The sequence below is a fragment of the Lissotriton helveticus genome, chromosome 11, assembly GCF_964261635.1.
Source record: "Lissotriton helveticus chromosome 11, aLisHel1.1, whole genome shotgun sequence".
Classification (NCBI taxonomy): domain Eukaryota; kingdom Metazoa; phylum Chordata; class Amphibia; order Caudata; family Salamandridae; genus Lissotriton; species Lissotriton helveticus.
Window position 1 is genome coordinate 833735661 of NC_136072.1, and position 18816 is coordinate 833754476.

Below are 18816 nucleotides of genomic sequence, written 5' to 3' on the forward strand. Positions count from 1 at the left end.
GCTTGCAAGAGAAAACAGATATAATCAGCATATGTCATCATCAACAGCCCTCAATCCCGGGTATTCCCGTCTCCCTTTCCTAACCATCCGAATCAGTATCACTTTCCAACTGGGGTGGTTCACAAATGTTTCCTCTATACTCATTCCAGGCTCCCCAAATTGCCCCCACTTTCGCAGTCATTTCCTATTTAAATATACTGTCTTTTCGGCAATCATTGAAGAGTCTAAATCCGTGCTCCAGTTTCTGAGCGCAGGCGACACAGGGGATCCCCAGGCCTTGGCCACATTTCGTTTAGCGTACATAATACCTAACGTTGCCCAAGCCTGTAGGGGGTTACTTAGGTCATTCGGTTCCCAAATGTTCAGTAGGCACAGTCGCGGCTCAGGGAGCATCGAAACATGAACCACTTGGGATATAGTTCTCATTACCTTGGTCCAGTAACTAGCAATCACAGGGCATTCCCAGACGGTGTGATAGAACGTCCCCTCTTCTCCGCAGCCTCTCAAGCAATATTGGTGTGTGGCTCTTCCTATCTTATGTAGTGTGACCCTAGTATAATATACTCTGTGTAGGACTTTCAATTGTACCAGTCTAAGCCGTGATGAAACTGCAACCTCCTGAGGCTAGGAAAGCGCGGTTTGCCAGTCCGATTCGTCGAAATCACCTAGTTCTATAGCCCAGGCAGTTTTAAGTCTGTCCATAGGGTCGGGCATATTATTAGTTAGCTTACGATAAACCAGTGAGGTAAGCAGTCTATACTCTAGGGGAGTGGATTCAGGTAGCTTTCCCTCTGTCGGGAGCACTGACCGCAGGCCGTGAGCGATTTGCAAATAACGGAAACGTTCCGCCTCCACCAAGTTAAATTGGGCCGCTAGTTGATCAAAAGTAAGGATTTTACCCCGTCTATAAATGTCTCCAATCGTCGAAATTCCTATGCGGTCCCAGGCCTCATATCCCTTACTATTACAAAGACGGCCGAGGCGGCGCGACGCCCAAAGTGGTGTCATCTGCGTGATCGTGTTCTGACATTTGAGACGTGCTGATGCCATGTGCCAGAGCTTCCCCGTGTGGGCCGTAGGGCCTATCAGGGTTGCTACACCCCGGGGATCATAGAGTGCGGTCATCACTCCTCCAACCCCTAGGTCATATCTGTCCGCCTTGAACGCGGCCTCTGTCTGCGGGGCGTGGAGCCAGTGATTTATGATCTTTATTTGTGATGCCCAATAGTACAACTGGACATCCGGAAGCGCGATGCCTCCATCAAACCATCCTCTTACCAACTTTAGTCGGGAAATACGTGGAGGTTTGTCCCCCCAGAGTAGGCCTGAGACTAATGCGTTTATGGACTGAAAATATTTCTGAGGCACCAAGAACGGGGTATTTTCTAGGATATAAAGAAATCGCGGTAACGTCATCATTTTAAATAGAGCTGCTTTTCCTAACTGGGTCAGCGGTAGGGTGTGCCAATGCCTCACATCCTTGCGGAGTCTTTCAAGTGGTGGCAGCAAATTATGTTGATAGAAAATCTCTTGATTCGGCGTCACCCATACCCCCAAATACTTGAAGGGTCCTTCAGTAACCCCCAGGGGGCAGTCGTTCGGGAGGATTGGTGGGGGCCATTTGGGGACAAATAGTACCGACTTGGCCCAATTGATGGTGTATCCCGAGGCCCTCCCAAAAATCTTACAGATGTCAAGGAGAACCATGAGAGAACGCCTGGGGCGAGTCAAATAGAGAAGAATATCATCAGCATACAACGATATGCGGTCCTCCCATGATTCAGTCCAGTTGAGACCTTTTATCATGGGGTCCCACCGTATCCATGCTGCCAACGGTTCCAGAATTAATGCAAAAAGCAGAGGCGACAGGGGGCATCCCTGATGCGTACCACGACCCAGCCGGAAATCCCTGGAAATATGGCCATTGGCTACAACATGTGCAAGTGGATTCGTATATAAAAGTTTGATCCATGCGCAAAACTTCGGCCGAAAGCCTAAATGTCACAGCACCGCGAATAGGTACGGCTACTCGACCATGTCGAAGACCATTCGCGCGTCCAGAGACAAGATCACAGCCGGTTCCGATATGGCTGGGATCTGCGCCATGACCGCATGGACTCTTCTTAGATTTAAAGCAGTGCTCCTATTTGGCATGAATCCGGATTGATCCGGATGCACCAGAGTCTCTAAATGTGGGGTTAGCCGCGCAGCGATCATTTTGGCCAGTATTTTTGCCTCTGCATTCAATAGCGAAATAGTGCGATATGATGTACATTCGTCTGGGGGCTTACCGGGTTTTGGTATGGCTATGATTGTTGCAGTCCATTGATCTCTAGGTAGTTCCCCTATGGCCAAGCTGTCGTTAAACATTGAAATAGATGTGGGGCTACATGATCTGAGACGCGCTTATATAGTTCTATTGGGATTCCATTTGGCCCCGCAGCCTTGCCAGACTGTAAGGAGTGGATAGCGCCCACGACCTCATCTATAGTGAAGTCCGACTCCAGAAGGGTAGCGTCTGCTTCCGAAATGGAGGGCATTTGGATATCTTTAATGTAAGTCTGTGCCTCCTCAGAAGACATATCCGAAGAGGACGTGTAAACCGCTTCAAAGTAATAAGCCAAAGTGTTTACTATATTTGTGGGGGAAGTGTACACCACACCATCGGTGGAGCGAAGCTGTGCTATCGTCCTCTGGGCCTTGTCTTTCTTTTCGAGCCACGCTAGAAGTCTCCCTGCCTTGTCGCCCACCTCGTACACAATATGTTGAGCGCGCATAAGCCTTTGTCGGACCTGCACTCGCTGATACTCCGTGAATTCCACCTGTTTAAGGCGTAATTGACGCTTAGCCCCCTCAGTGGGATCTTGATCGTGTGTGGCCTGCAAAGTGTCTAGGTCTCGCTCTAGTGTCGCCAGGTCTTCCTGCACAGTTTGCTTGTGACCTGTTATGGAGGCTATCGCCTGGCCTCTTAGCACCGTTTTGTATGCTTCCCATAGGAACCCAGGGGAGTCCATGGAAGTGACATTCTCTTGGAAGTAACATTTTGTAGTCGTGACTAAGTCCCGTCTGATTTTGGAAATCTGTAAATAATGGGGCGAGATCGGGAAAATACGCCTCCGGGTTTTTACATGAGAGGTGTATATCATGAAAAGCGGGGAATGATCTGATATACCCCGTGGGCCTATCCTTACATCAAGTATGTGTGGCAAAATGTCAGTAGAAACAAAGAAATGGTCAATACGATAAAGACTATTGTGTACCCCTGAATAAAAGGTGTAGCCATGCTCCCCGGGGTGCCTGAACCTCCACCCGTCCGTAAGACCCATAGCTTCTACATAGCCTTTCAGCCTCGCCTTGTTCATCCCTGTCATCCTGTTGGGGTGGCGGTCAAGACCATCATCGAGAACCGCATTAAAGTCCCCGCTTAATATGAGCTCGCCCTCCGGGAGCGTGAGCAGAAATGCACTGAGGGCGGGGAGAGCTACTGAGTGTAGGGCAGGGGGAATGTATACCGATACCACGTTAAATCTCTTCCCCTCCCATAAGCAGGAGATAGCTGCAAATTGCCCGCGTGCATCTTTCCACACCTGTTGCACTATCACGGGAAAACTCTAACGCATCAGGATTCCCACCCCTGTAATCTGTCCAATCTTGGACAGATTGCAGGCTATAGTCTGAATCAGTCGAAGACGCAAATAGTGGAAAATGCCCACTCCACCTGCAACGACCCTAGAGTTGTGGTGTCGGCAATATACTTGGGAATCGCGGTATCAGCAAGGTTAGACATGGTGGTAGAAAACAACATGAGCCCTTTGATATCACGGGTAAAGGCAGATTTGAAGAAGATGAGTAACTTACATTTGTCACTGGTAGGTTCCACTAATGTTATTAAAATGGTCATCCTCCCCAAGTTTCTCTATTTATTTAGCGCCATCCCACTGTTTTTCGAAGCCAGCTGGTTTAATGCATTAGAGGCAATGTGCAATAGATTTATCTGGGCACAGGGTAAGACTCGCAGGGCTTACAGGTTTATCTCGCTTCCACGAGAGAGGGGTGGATGGAGAGCCCCAGATTTTAGACTTTACTACATGGCAGCTGCTCTGCAATATATGCAGGGGCTGATAGGAGGGGCCAACCTTGATTAAAGGGTTAGCAATTTTTCTACAGAGATTTATGAGGTAGTATGTGGGGTGGAGGTTGGCAACTGCTTTTTAAACTGCATTGATTTTGGGTACTTCAAAAGAACAAGGTTTAAGACAATTGAGGCTGCTGTAAAAGTTTGGAAGGCTTTCTTAAAAAAGTCTAGATTGGGGAGATATAATAGATATGTTGGGCTGTATAATAATAGATCATTTCCTGTTGCAATATTTGCAGATCAAACAATGTCTGTATGGGCTGCAAGGGGGATTCGACAAATTGGCGACTTGCTCAACCAGAAGGGAATTCTACTGTTTGAAGACATAAGAAAGACATATGGCATTGATAACAGAGGTTTCTTTAAGTATCTGCAGATTAGGAGTTTTTTAAATAATAAAGTGGAGGGACCACTGGGTTTTGGTAAGAATGAGATCTTGGAGAAAATAAGGCTTGTGGGGGATCGCACAATCCGATCTTTTTACGCTAGTCTGGTAAAGGAAAAATCTGATGACTTGGAAAAACACAGTAACAAATGGGTGGAGAAATTGGGTGGGGAAAGTGCGAGGTTTCAAGAATCACTGCATTTAGGGCGTACAATACTGTGTTCATCCCCCTTGCAATCCCAGCATTATAAAACATTATATTCGCTGTATTTCACCCCTGCCAGGATAGCAAAGTGTGGTGGCACTGAAGGGATTAACTGTCCCTGTTGTAACTTTTTTGAAGCTGACATTGTCCATATATTTGCTACATGCCCTCAACTGCACACACTGGTTAGAGACATAGAGGGTTTTTTAATGAGGTCACTTGGGTTCCAAATACCACTTACTCCATCTTGCATTCTGCTAGGGGTAGGCCCGGACGAGACTGGGGGGCATGGGGAATTCTTGTTTGTTGCCATGGCAGTGTACAGATTAACCATAGCTAGGGCGTGGTTAGATAAGAACCCACCGGTAATGCAAGGTTGGTTGGCTAACCTGCTGGGTGCATATAATATGGAGAAGAATATTTATGCTAGAAAAGGTAGGAGAGGAAGGATCTTAGGCCTGAGAATCTGGGAGCCTATAAAGAAATGGAAGGAGGGTCTTGGGATACATCATAATTGAGGAAAGGAACTGACAAATTCAGGTCTTCAATGGAATGATAATTGAGGATGTGGGATTATTTATAAATATGTATTGCATATGTATGTATAAAGTGATATTAAGCAAAGTAATGTGAAAATGAAAATGTAAATTGTAGAATGTACAAAGTGTGCGAATAATGGGAAAAAATAAAATATAATTAAAAAAAAAGGATTCCCACCCCCCTGGAACCGGAGGAGAACTCAGAATGTGTCACCATTATGTAACCCCATCGATCCAAAGCCTTACATGTCGACCCCACCAGATGCGTTTCTTGAAGTAGTACCAATGCTGGGGCTGCCCTACGCACATATTGCAACACCAAACCCCTCTTGATTTTGTCCCCCAAACCGCGCACATTCCAGGTAAGCAAGGTCAGGGGGGGTACCGGAGCCACAATCGGGGCATTATCATATGTTATCACATCAGCCAAGACCCCGTCCGCCATCATAATTAAAACATCCTTGAAAGCTCAGCAGCATTCCACCCATTCAATCACTTGTATCCTTGAAGCACAGTCCAAAACTAAAGCAACAAACAAAGTGCAACCGACCCTTCCCCCCCTCGAACATTTCAATCTGAATTTGTACACAATCACTACAGTCATTTCCACCAGAAATTCTGTGCCATCTCACCCCTGAAACATCCCCTTGACTCCCCTCCACCCCCCTCCCTACCACCCCCCTCCCTGCTCCCCTGCCTGTGGACTGCAAATTGCCCACCCCCCCAACCCGGCAGAGTGCCTGTGTGTCCCCCACCCGTACTAACTGTGTAGAGGCGAATCCTCTCCCCCCCCCCCCCCCCCCCCCCGGCATAATCATCTAATGAAAGGTCATAACAGTGCAGCCTGCAATCAAAAATATTTGCCTATGAAAAAATCGCCATAACATGTCTAAGTAAATACAGTTAATCACATTATATACCTGGAATCACTAAAGTCAGACACCTACTCCCAATGGCACCCCCCGCAAACAGTCCGCCCCCCCTAATACTTGCAAGTGTCCATCTATAGGTCTCCTGTGCCTCTCACTCCTGTTCCGAGAGGCCGCTTGCCCCCAGTTCATCTCCCATCGCTGTTGACTCCGGTCTATCTCCAGGTCCCCGCTCCGGTGCGCCACGGCGTCCACCGGGTTTGCCTCCGACTTTAGTCCATCTATCCAGCCCGTCCCAGGTTGCCTCAGGTGAGTCGAAAAACCAAGATTTACCGTCCCTTTCGACTCTCAGTTTCGCCAGGAAAAAGCATTGCCTACTTGATGTCTCTGCCTCGCAGTTCTTGTTTCACCGCCTGGAAGCTGCGTCGTTGCGCCTGGACCCGAGCCGTGAAATCCGGAAAAAAGGAGACCTCGTAGTTGTCGATCTTTAGTGGGGGGCCCGTTCTGGCAGTTTGTAGAATATTGTCTCGGTCCCGAAAGTTGAAGACTCTGGCAATAATTGGTCTGGGAGGGGCCCCGACTTTAGGCCTCCCGCCCGGCACTCTATGGGCTCGTTCTATGGAGAAATATGCAGACAGTGTCTTGGGCTTAAAATGTTTCGTGATTAGCTCCTCCACATAAAGGTCAGCCGCCGACCCCTCCGTTTTCTCCGGAACCCCAAGAATCCTGACGTTATTGCGACGGGCCCTCCCTTCATAGTCATCGAGCTGCTGTGCCATCCAAGCCTGTCTTTTTTCCATGTCCGACATTTGGCGTTGGAGCTCGGAAGTGTCTTCTTGGAGTGCTGCCGTCACCACCTTGAGTTCACGCACTTTTTCATTCGTCTGCTTAAAATCGGCACGAAGTAATGAAACTTCTGTCGTTACATAGTCCATAGTCGTGCGCATTTCCCCGATGGCTGCCAGGACATCATGGAGCGTGGGCTCCTTGGGTTGGGGAGATGACCCTTTCGCGCCGTCTATTTCCGTTCTTGGCAAGTCAACTTTGTCTCCCCCCTGCTGCCATGCATACTTGGACAGTCTCGCCTGGGCGTTATTCTTGGAGTTTCTGCTTCCCGTCGCCATTTTCACCCCCCAGCGAAAGGCCAGCCGGTAAGACGCGGCGGGGAAAATGCGTCAGTGTTTTGCCATCTGTATCCAGAACCGGAGCAGTTGGTATATGTCCAGTCCCACTTCTGACAGATTGCCGATGGACACACCTCACACCCCTGGATCCTCTATGGGCTGGACGCAGCCACCAGCACTGCACAGTCGGTTGAGGAGGAGGGGGGGGGGTCACGCAATCTCCAGCCAATCAGTCCAGCCGGAACCGCCCTGAGCAAGGCGGGAAGGGAGAGGGCGATACAAGGGTCCTGACTGTCGCCCAGCGGGTACTCAAAAGCCCCCCGGCTTTGCAGTATGCCCCAAGCGCTGCCGAGGCGTCGTCGCCCCAAGCGCTGTCCGGGTCTGGACGAAGTGCTCCCAGAGGCCACTGGAAGGTCCCAGTCCACGCATGCTCCGCCGTGCCCTATGCAAGACGCAGTGGGTCGGCGTGTCCCACGCCGCCCCTCTCCCCCGCCGCAGCGGTTCCGCGCCGTCGTTCCTGTGTCCGTTTGTAGTTGGGCCTCAAAGCCGGGGCCTAAAGTTCCGGGGCCGACTCCACCGCAGCGACCGGCAACGGCGGTCAGGTCGCCGCCGCTTCAATTTCCCCACAGAGCCCCCGCAGTGCTCACAGGGGCCAAGCCCCACTCCACGTCTCACCCGGTGGAGGGGGGGAAGTCGCCAAGAGGCCGCCAAAGGGGAAGCAGGATTGCGCTCTGTTCAGCGCATCGGGCCGCCATCTTGCGCTGTCTGGGTGTCTCCCCGGCCGAGTGCCTGAACGTCAGGGAAACGATGATCGCCGCGCCGGGAAGCCACCCCGCAGACTCCACGGGGTTGTCAGCTGTTCCGACGGCACTGCGGGAGGGCTTTTGTCCGGGTCCGTAGGCTGCAAAAAATTTATTGCCGCGGGTCGGGAAGAGCCCGTTCAAGCTATGGCCATTTCTCTCGGCCGCCTAGCCACGCCTCGGAATCTGTTTTTTCTCATTTGCTTTCTGTTCCAGAACCTATCATATTTGCGGGCGATTTTAATATAGTTCTTGACCCCCTTTTGGTCAAGTCCCCACATAACCAGGTCTCTCCTGTTGGCCAATATGAAGCAGTTTGGTTATTTAGACATCTGGAGGATATTATCTGGACAACAGATGGGTGTCTCATTTCGAAATTACAAATATCGACATCAATCCAGGATTGACTATATTTTGATTAGTCAGTCATTGTAGAGCGTGGTTAAAAATATCACCTACCTCCCTTCACATTTGTCTGACCATTCAGCGATATCATTGGTAATGGCAGGTTTCCCCCAAGTAGTTCTGAGAAGTTGGTCGTTCGATCGATCTTTGCTTTCAAGACAAGATGCGATCTCCTTTTTGGTAGAGGAAAGCAAATGTTTTATGGATAGTAATATTGGCACGGCCCTTCCAGGTTGTATATGGGATTCCTTTAAGGCTTAGGGGCAACATTTCTAGCAGGGTCTCCCATATGAGGAAGGTGTACAGAGAGTAGGTATTTTCATGTGAGGCAGAAATAGGCAGGCTTCAAAGGGAAATTGACATACAATCATCTGCCACACCTAGTTTACTGCAAGAACTACAAAACAAATTGGTCAGAGCTAAGGGGGATTTGGACTCCGTGCTGAAGGCACGCGTTTTACAAAGATGGGAAACTTCTATCCTGGAAGTCTAAGACCGATCAAGTCCGTAATAATATATGCTCGATCACCCATGACAATGTGGTTTACACCTCAGATGAAAAAATTAGAACTATCTTCCGATCTTTCTTTCAAAATATTTATAAGTAGGATATGTGTATTAACCAGGATTTGATTGATGACTGGCTAAATGAGATACCTATGCCAACATTGACCTCCAATCAATCTGCGTCTCTAGATCAGACGATTACTCAGGATGAGGTCAAGAAAGCTATTATGAAAAGTAAGTCCGGGAAGGCGGCAGGGGCTGATGGCTGAGATCTATAGGCTTCTAGAGCAGACGATTGTGCCATTTTTGACATCCTTATTTAATCAATTCTTCAGGAAGGGATGTCACCACCTTCTTCCTGGGACAAAGCGTCAATAACTTTAATCTTAAAACCTGGCAAATCAGCATCTTCTTACGGGTCATACCGTCCAATTTCCATCTTAAATGCGGATTATAAAATCTTTGCTTTAATTTTGGCCAACAGGCTGGGCATGGTCACTGGTGACATTTTACATCAAGACCAGAGGGGATTTATTAGGGGTCGACAACTCTTCGAGTTGACTTACGAACTAATAGGTGCAATTGATGTTGCAACATCTGCTGGGCTGCCTTTGGCTGTTCTCACATTGGATGCAACCAAGGCCTTCGACAGGGTGAACTGGTCATACCTGTCGGGGGTCTTGGGTAAGTTCAATGTGGGAGCAGGATTTCGCCGAGCAGTTGGTTTACTATATCAAAATCCTTCAGCCTGCCTTTTGGTTAATGGTTCACTGACTAACCCTTTTAATATCACTAGGGAAACACGTCAGGGCTGCCCTCTCTCCCCCCTCCTGTTCGACTTATACATCGTACCCTTTGCCCAACATTTGCGGGAGGATGTTGGCATCAAGCCGTTTAGGTATGGGGAATCGGTGAAGAGGGTGGCCCTGTACGCGGATATCTTGATTTTCTCCTCAGATTTAAGTACAGCACTCCCTGCTGTTATTGAACTGGCCTTGGATTTCGGAGCAATTTCGGGATACGAGGTTAACGCCTCCAAAACTGAGATTATGACCTGGAATCATAGTGATCTAGATGTAGGGGTTCAGTCTAGTTTTAAAATGTGTTACTTGGGAATAGAAATTGTCCATGATATTAACAAAATTGAGGAGACCAACTTCTCTGCTAAAGCGAAAGAATGTCGGGACGTATGAGTTCCTGGTCATCATTGCCTCTCTCTATTTTGGAAAGGGTTAACCTTATAAAGATGACCATATTGCCGAAGATCACCTTTTTGTTTAACACAATACCTCTTTATTTTGAGCCGTCACTTTTAGTCAAATTACAGAGTGACATCAACACATTCATCTGGGCCCAGCGCAACCCCAGAATTGCCTGGAAAAAATTGAGGCGTCGTAGGCAGAAGGGGGGGGGGGCTAGTAGCCCTAGATTTTCAACTGTATGCATGGGCATTTCAACTCACCCATTCCCGTATGTTATTGAAAACCCCTACCAGCTTTGGGATTGGTTGTATGTTTAGTGCCATGCTAAGTGGGGCAAGGTTACCACAGGGTGGGTTTCTTTTTAAATTTGGGGATCCTAAATTAAAAAAATAAATAAAACTGAAGGTCTCGCAGGGCATGGCTAGAACATGGACTAAGGTTAGCAGTGCCATAAAACTAGGATACTTTTCAAGTAAGGCTCCTTTGTGGTATTTACTTGGGGGCCCTAGTTGGCTCAATTACAGCCTTGCTCTACCTCTGAGAGAGGGAGGTTTGAAAGTCTGGGGTGACTTATTTGTCGATGGGGTACTCTTACCTTGGGAATTGTTAAGTATTAGAACAGGCTCTAGTCTGTCAAGATTCAAGTACCTTCAGATAGCAAGTTGGGCTCAAGCACAATCTACTATTAAGTTTAGACCCCCACTAGGGAGTGGTAACCATCTAGAGTCTCAACTTCTAGTTAAAACCCCAGCAAAAAAGGAGATATCCCTTTGGTATCACTCAATGTTGGAGGAAATTGATGGTGATTTTCATCTGCCCAATAAAATCTGGGGGAGCTCTTTTCCAAACCTTGATGTGGAAAGTCTTTGGCATAGTTCTTTTCAGATACTATGGGAAATAGTTAAACCAGCGTGGCTCCGTAGAAACCACCTTTTTTCCCTACATAGGGCTTACTACTCGCCGCAAAGGCTTTCAAAATTCTCTATAGATCGACCGGTTGCATGCGCAAGGTGTGGGACAATAGCAGCTTCGGACTTACACATGTTCTACGAATGTCCTGTATTATCTCAATTTTGGGACTCTTTAAGCATTTCACTTTCAACATCTCTGGGTCGCCAGATCACAATAAATCCTGTACTGGTAATCTTTGGAAATATGGAGGGGGTGACGGGTTCACCCAAATCCCTCCTCTTTTACTCTATGCTTCTGGCCAGAAGAGAAATTTGTAAACAAGCATTTACAATGCAACGGTTTCGCCTTTGGAAAAGTTAGAGCTATTGGCATTGTAAAGGACAAAATTTGTATTTATGTGTTGGTTTTGAAAACAGATAAATAAATGGCATTGCCATTTACATTGCCAATAGCTTAATCTCTCGCAAATGTGAGACCTACCCTACGGACGAGCTCAGCAGACAGCAATTACTACCACACACACACACTCTGGAGCAGTCACACACACACACACACACACACACTTGAGCAGTCACAAACACACACACTCTGGAGCAGTCACATACACACACACACACGCACACACTGGAGCAGTCAGTCACACACACACACACACACACACACACACACACACTCTGGAGCAGTCACACTACTGGAAGTTGACAGACTGTGTGGTGCAATGCTTATGTCTGCCTCCTGAGATAGTATAACTGTCTGAGGAGAGCTCCTTCTCATGGTTTCCTCAGGCACAGCCCATAAGCGTGTACTCCTGCTAGTTTTAGCCCTGCCACTGCTAGGCCACTGATTAACATGCCATGCCTGTACATTTACAGACACGCTTGGGCAGACTAGTAGACAGTCTCCCAACCACCCATGATGGAACACAGGTCTACCACACTGCCAATGAGGGTGAACCCTCAAGGTATCACCACCACCTTACTCGAGGTATAGCACTGGGCAAACCTAACACACTAATATACCAGTAATTAAAACACTTACCAGTTGCTACAACCACTCTGTAAAATATTTAGCTGGATGACATCAAGCGCAGGCAATGACAGAACAAAGGTGCATGGAGCAGGTAGTAATGCACGCACAGGGTGACTTTTTTCAACAAACCACAAAAACACGGTAAACCAGTTCCATTAGTATCATTTCTGTACAGTAACCTACTGTACAATAAGCATTACAAGGAATCACCTAATGACCCCGTAATCACAGGGGGGGGGGGGAGGGGAGGGGGCTTGTTTGCAGCCCAATAGGTGCATGGGCAACGGATGTGTATACACACACATAGCCTTCTACGTATCATATGCACACCCAGGGGAATATCTGGGTAATAGCATGTTTATTTGCTTGCACCTAATGGGACAAAAGTCACTATTAAACTCAGCTATTGGGAAAAAAAGAGAAAAAGAAAGGCTGCAATAATGCCTACATAAAGATAAAGCCATCATTACCAGTCCCACACGGTATTATGCCTAATTTTCAGTGCTATAGGTGAGCACAAGTCAGATTACTTTCTGATACACACCCAGGGGAGGATCTGGGCAATAAAGGGAGGGGGATTTCTATTCCCAACACAAGACGTCACTATTAAGGTGAACTACGGGAAAATCAGCACCCTTTAATTGGGATGCTGAAGAAGGCAACAACAATGGATATAGAAAAATACATTCAGCTTTACCAGTTAAATACCCCATTATAGTTAAGTTCATGGCTCTAGGCATTTCACAGTTTACAATGCATACATGGAGGGGTTTTTCATATATGCAGTCACACAGAAGGAGGGCATATAACTCTGCCTCCACACATTCACATGTACAGCAGTTAAGGGTCACGGGGCGATAGCACTTACTACTAACATTTTTCGTAACCCAGGTTTGCACCTACTGCGATCTCAACCTTTCTTTCTAGGGAGAGTGCTGGTATGGCAACGCCATACACTATTCATATGCATACACTCAGCCAATTTCTAGTGAGGGGATGGATCTCACTTATGTAGGAAACATGTTCCTGGTTTTTCGTGCAGCCCGCTACACAGCCACTCAGTCACACAGCACAGCGAGGCGAGATGCAGGCTACAGCTGAGGAAGAAAGCAAGCTAGCACAGGTGAGCTCTCCGCAGCCCACCACCCTACCGCCCGCCGTGCACCTCACCTGTCACTGAGGAGAGAACGGCCGCAACTCGGACAAAAGACACCGCTGCCGCGCGGATTTTCACCTGACTTTGCAGGCATTTTGCCCGGCCAGCCCAGCCGACTGCGGGTCTGACACCGGTCAGTCGCGGCCGGCCAGGCATTCGGAGGGCATTTTGGGAGTCCGTGTTTGGGAGTCAGCAGACCCCACTGGGGAGGAGCAGAGTGAGGTAGGCAGGTGCGGCCCCATTGGAAGGCGGCCGGTAAGTAAGAGCCTTTAGCGAACCGCTAAGGTGGCTCGACTAGGTCGGAAGTAGCTTGCGGTCTTGCTCTTCGTGCCCCACTCACCTGTATTCAAATCAAAGACTCGCTGACTCAGAGCTTATAGCTCCTGTTATCACAATTTAAAAACTTTGCAGAGATTTGGACCCTAAAAAAACCCGAAGCCTATCTTGCTGATAGCTGACGATAGCCCCTTCAGAGCAGGCACATGGTAATAGGGAAATAACCAAACCCTTAGAGGCCATAGAGGCCACAGGGGCTACAGAGAGAAGTGAACCAGCACAGATAGCTGCTGGTTACAGAAGGTTAAACCGCACAGGCTAGGAGCGGCGCGAGAGGGGGAGGGAGGGGGTTCGACACGTCCAGCAGTTGGTATTACCAATCATCGCTATCATCAAATTTCCGCTGAGAACTGCCAAAAGACCCCCAGAAACAACAAAGTAACAACGAAGTAACATTCATTAAATACATCTAAGAAATCAAAAATCTATAAAATAGAGAAGTCATGCACGGATTATTGCTGGAGGCGGCTGGGTTCAGCTTGAGTACAGTTTACGGATCATCTTTCGACACTTAAACACAAGACCGAAAAGACCAGTGGAGCAAAGGAGCAAAAGAATAAAATCGAAACTAACAAGCACCTACGGGCACACAAACAGCGGGAGGGGGTGCGGGGAGGGGGAGGGGGGGGGAGGGAACGGCGCACGGACAGCGGGGGGGGGCGGGAACGGCGCACGGTCAGCGGGAGGTGGGGGGGGGCAGGAACGGGCACTCACATGGACTTCTTCCGGCGGCGGTCGGCCGCGGAATGGGAAGAAAACAAAACGGACGACAAAAAAAATAAACCCCGCCCACTGCCTTGATGACGATGCGAAAAGGGTGGAGAGGGAAAAACATTGCCGGATCGCCCACCAGTCGCCTCGGGATTTGACGGACGCCTCTGTTTGCCAATGGCTAGCGTCCATTTATGGAGCTAGCCAATGGCAAACAGAGGCGGTGCCGAACATCCATACTGTTTACAAAAGTTTACGGCCTGGGCGGAGCACTTCGTGCTCCTTTCGCCAGGTCGAAACCTAAAAATGGAAGGACTCTATACCACCATCTTTTTCTGATTGGCAGACATCGATGTTACAGATCTCAAAACTCGACCTATTGAGATCAGGGAATTTAAACAAGAGTGCCTTTTGGCGTCTTCTGAAGTGGAACCAACGATGAATCGTATGGGTTGTTTTTTTTCCCCCCTGCTTGGTCTAATGATTATGTTGCCTTCGGAAACCTTCATTTCTTTCTCTGCTGGCATATCCTGATCTGTCGATCGAACTAAGGCCAGGTATACCTATGCAGCAAAACAGCTCCCTAATGGTTGCCGACTGTGGGTCCTTGAGATTGTGATTGCACTGAGTAGGTGACCCGGTAACATACTGGTCCACCTATCCAGTTATCTGAGGCAGTGTGTCACTCTCTTTTTTACTTTATCGGTGCAACCAGGGTAGACAATGACGACAACAACAAAAAAAAGATTGTTAACCTTTATTGCATTGAGCTTGCTGGCTATAATATCTCACGATGATTTGGTTCCTTGGTTCCCTTAGACATGGACATATCCCACAGGATGTGCGGTTTAACTTTTAGCACTGTGTGTCATTCATGTGCATTCGGCTTACTCTGTGACTGTGCGCACATTTGAGTGGGTGTCTGATTTTTTTCCGCAGTATATATATTTATTTAATTCCCTCTTGGTTTAGAACCCCCGATTGCTACACGGTCTCATTTTGAGTTTTTTTCCCTGGTTCCTTGAGATTCTCGTTTGGACATGGATTTCTCCCCAGTGTATCGATTTTAATTTGAAGTATCACAAGTTTCTCGTGTATATTTGGTACGCACCGATGTATTCCATTGTGCCTGCAGTGCACACTTGAGTTTCGATTTACTCCTCCAGATTCATGGAATTTTGCTAAGTTGTATATGTGTGTCTTTATCTATTTGATAAAATGTGTGTGAAGGACTAAAAACTGAAGAGAGGGTAATTAAATGTGCTCTACTCAAAATTAAAAAAGGTTATATTAATTCCTAATACTCATTTCTTGTTTTATGTGATAGTGTCCCTTACCCAGGTATAAGAGGGCGATTTGGGTATACCCCGTACATATATATTTAGAGGAACTATGGAAGGCCATTAGGGAGTTCTTCACATTGAATGACCCGCGCGAAACAACTGGGACTCTTTAAAGCAGTCCTCTGGGGTAAATGTATTGTTAATGTCTGCACTAAACAAACAAAGAACCCGAGATAGGACAACTTTGGAGAATTGGTCACCAATGATCAGGAGAGGGTCCAAACATTTGGAGATTTCTGTAAGACCGTTTACGCTGCTGAAGGATATAGTGAAGTTGAGCAGGCTAATTATCTGGAGGGAGTGGAGCTCCCGAAAGTAACTGACACTCAAAACGTGCTATTGCAAGGGCCCATTGACGAGGAGGAAGTCCGTAAAGCCATAGCAGGTCTCAAACTCCACAAAACTCTGGCCCAGATGGCCTGACAGCACACTTTTATAAGACCTTTGGCGCTGAGCTGATACCGCACCTGGTGGCTCTTTTCAATTCGATGGCAAAGTCCATAGCGGTAACTCCATCAATGAGTGAAGCACTCATTTCAGTTATCCCCAAACCAGGAAGGAAAGGACTCACAACTGTGCAATTCTTATCGCCCGATCGCATTACTCAATCTAGACGCAAAATTATATGCAAAGATTTCAGCCACTAGGCTTGAGCTGTTAATTCCTGAGCTGATCCATCTGGATCAATCCAGCTTTATTAGCGACAGACAAACCCATGAAACCCTTGAAATTTTGAGCAGGTGTCAGGTTTTTGTGTCAATCTCTCCAAATCATACCACCTCAAAAAAGGAGATTACTTACCTGGCCATCAGGATTACCCGCCAGGTCTCGCACCTCTTCAAGGCTAACTATCCTGAGCTCCTCCAACAACTTAAGGAGAACTTTCGTAGATGTGCTCCCATGTATATCACATGGCTGGGATGTATTCAAGTAATCAAAATGAACATTCTGCTGAGACTCTTGTATCTTTTCCAAGGGCTGCCAATTGAGTTAGATAGCGGTTTCCTCCCAGCCTTGAGATCTATGATTATAAGGATTCATCTGGCAGGGTTGGAGGGCTTGTATTGCTTACAAAAAACTCAGACACCGGAGGAGCACAGGGGGATTAGCATTTCCGGATTTAGAACTTTACGATTAGGCGGCTCAGTTGAGAGTAATTGCTGAGTGGTTGGCACGGGAGTCTGACAAACACTGGCTCCATATGTCAGGCAGATACATTTGGGACCTCCTGTGGAAGCTCAAAGCAGACCGTCTGCTAAATACGTACCTCAGGACTCCCACCAAGGCTACCCTACGAATCTGGTCCCCCATTCATTATAATCCAGTGTTCCTTGCAGATTTGAATTCGAGACTCTTTGAAGTGTGGAGTGAGAGGGGTTGCCTTATTGTCACAGACCTTTTCCACAACTGGGATATCCTAACATTCGAGCACTGCCAGAGGGACATCCATCTACCGGCGTCGTAACACTATTACTGCATTCAACTCCGACACTGGGTTCTCCATCCCGAGGGTCATGAGGCAGCCAATAGAAATCTCCAACCCTTTAACGTTTTGTCAAAGGTGATGCTGGCTCTAAATAATGTATCTCTTTTCTCTACTCCTTACTGATTTTAGCAACCACTTCTCTGTCACATCACATGGGCTTCTGGGAGTGAATACTAGGCAGCCCCACCTAGGCCGCACAAAGGAGTAAGCTTTGGAGAGATATACCCAGGTTCAATCATTCCATAGGAATCTGGGAGGGCCACTATAAAGTATTATATGACTGGTACCTCTATCCTACCAAATTGCGGAAAATCTTCTACAATACCTCAGAAATATTTTTGAGGGGTAACGACATATCTGTTAGGACTGCCCTACTATCCACCCGTTTTGGGCAGAAATATTAGCTCAGATCAAAGACATTTTAGGATATTCCCTTCCAGATGAGGTTGGCTTTACACTACTGGGTCCCGGATATGATTCCCTCAAATATCAGAGAGTGGTTGATCGATCCCTACACTGGCTTTGCCTCTGGGTTGCGGAGATGGCGGTGTTGTCTGCCTGGAAACAGAAGGAAGCCCCTTGCCTGAGACAATGGCATACCAGACTACAGCAGTCTCTCTCGATGGAGCGTATGAAAGAAAGTTTCAATAACTTATAAAACGTCTGTTGACAGCATATCTCTCCAGTGGACTTCCACTACTGGTGTGTCCAACACAGCACTTCACCTTTTCCAGATCTAAGAGAGCCCCCCGACTGGTGACTGAGTGAGAGTACACCCTTCCTGGTGATACGATTCCAACGTCAATAGCAATAAACCACACACACTGGCCATACCCGTACATACCAAATTACACTCCGCTGTGCCGATTGTTTGGGGGGTTTGCGGTAATTGTGTACCTACTGTTAGAAAGTAAATACATTGTGCCGTAATTCTGGATCTTTGTGAAATGATAATCCAGAGGATAGTAGCAACTGATCCTCCAGTATAATTATATGCTAGGGGACAAGGATCACACTATGATGTGTTGTAATAGTGTCACTTTGGAAACTCAATAAAGACAGTTTTGACAAAAAAACTGTGACGATGCTTCCTTGTTGCGAGACATCCAACTCTGCCACTCTCCCACACCCTACTGCTTTCAAGAATTTGTGATTCAACCTTCATAGGCTTTGATGTTGGTCTCGGTAGGAAGTGGGGGGGAATGTGCAATTGATTCTACTTTGAACAAGCTTATTGACTATCAACTTCTTGAGTGATATTCTTTTCTTCCTTAAAAATGTTTTTAATTGTGATGTATTACCATGTTGTGTACATAGAACTATTCCGTAATTGTTTTTATGAAGAAGTAGGATTAGAGGTAACTTTTTATTTTCCAATAGTTTGCCCAATAACGTCGTTCTGGTGTTAGTTTTGATTCCCATTCTTGCTCTCCTGCCTGTGTTTCTCTAATTTTGTGTCTGATACTGACTGTAATTTTCTTATTTCTACGTCCTCTGTTGCCTGTAATGTTTGTGTTTTGTGTATGAAGTTGGATTCTCCCGCTTTCAAATCAGCTGTTGGCTGTGTGTTTTTTCTGCTGTTTTGTTTTTGGTATAAGATGTGATTCTCTAGTTTTTGTATCTGAATTTTTGTTGTTGTACATCATGTGATTTCCCTCTTTCGTTTCCAGCT

At 47.2% G+C, this 18816-nt stretch overlaps 1 protein-coding gene across 3 annotated transcripts in view; it reads left to right on the forward strand.

Moving 5' to 3' along the window:
• Nucleotides 1-18816, forward strand: part of GPAT2 (glycerol-3-phosphate acyltransferase 2, mitochondrial) — a 1306638-nt gene that overhangs the window by 521458 nt on the left and 766364 nt on the right. The window lies entirely within an intron of this gene.